At 49.6% G+C, this 993-nt stretch overlaps 1 pseudogene; it reads right to left on the bottom strand.

The window, feature by feature from the left end:
* The window catches only part of LOC106297109, a 22,840-nt pseudogene that overhangs the window by 16,767 nt on the left and 5,080 nt on the right, over positions 1–993 (bottom strand).

The following is a 993-nucleotide window of genomic DNA, read 5'->3' as shown; positions in this document are numbered from 1 at the left end:
AGCCGGCGCCAAGTCGCGGACTTTAAATCGGAAAGAACTAGGTGGAAATCATCCACAGGCAAAACGAGAGACGATCAGTCGTCACACAGCCTCAGAGCCGAGAGTAAACCTAGGTCTTGCCCTAAACCTAGTCCTACTGGTCCACTAACATCTCGAGACATGATACGAGATCTTAAAAACATGTCCCATCGTCTATATCTAATACGCTCACGAAACTTCGCGAAACTCCAAAACGTTTCCGAACGCCCTCGTTCAGTAAGAGCAAACAGACAAGACGATAAACTAAGAGTTAAGATAAGAAGTGACTACTCGTATCTTTCCCTCACACTTGGCAGAAGTATAAACTAAAACGCAGAGAATGTCAATCATTCATCATATATATAGAAGCCGCAAAAAACGGCTAGGACCCAAAGCTACCAAACGGCCGGTCTCAAACACATAGTTCACATAGCCTCGCAATGCCATAACACACATATATCAAATACGGCCACACTCGGCCTAGATACGTCAAACCTCGAAATAAAACTAAGGATAATAATCCCAACAATCCTCAAAGCTCGAAGTCGAGGAACCCAGACATGGAGATCCCGAACACGGGCTGATCCACCTCTCCGTCCGCGACTCTGGCACCTTCATCACCGACACCGGTTCCCGCTTCTGCCATGTCCTCCGAGACCTCGATGGAGTCCCAAAGCTGTCGGACCCTTCCTTCGATCGGAGGAACCAAGGATTCGGCATGGGCACACCCGTTCATAAGACCCGACATCTCCGTGACCTCAGCAGGAAAAGAGAAGTCCTCGTAGAGGGTAGCAACCGAGCCACGGCACTCGCGAAAATCGCCCACGAATTTTTGAGCATCCTTAAATCTCTCGAATTCGGTGGCAAACAAAGCAGCCCTCCGCTTCATTTCGGCGACAATAGCTCTCTTTCCTCTCCTCTCCGCACGGACAAGGGCCCGAGAATGGAGCTCAGCCTGTCTCCGGCTCTGTTCTT

This window comes from Brassica oleracea, chromosome C6 (genome assembly GCF_000695525.1).
Source record: "Brassica oleracea var. oleracea cultivar TO1000 chromosome C6, BOL, whole genome shotgun sequence".
Classification (NCBI taxonomy): Eukaryota; Viridiplantae; Streptophyta; class Magnoliopsida; order Brassicales; family Brassicaceae; genus Brassica; species Brassica oleracea.
This window is presented reverse-complemented; position numbering and strand designations above follow the sequence as displayed.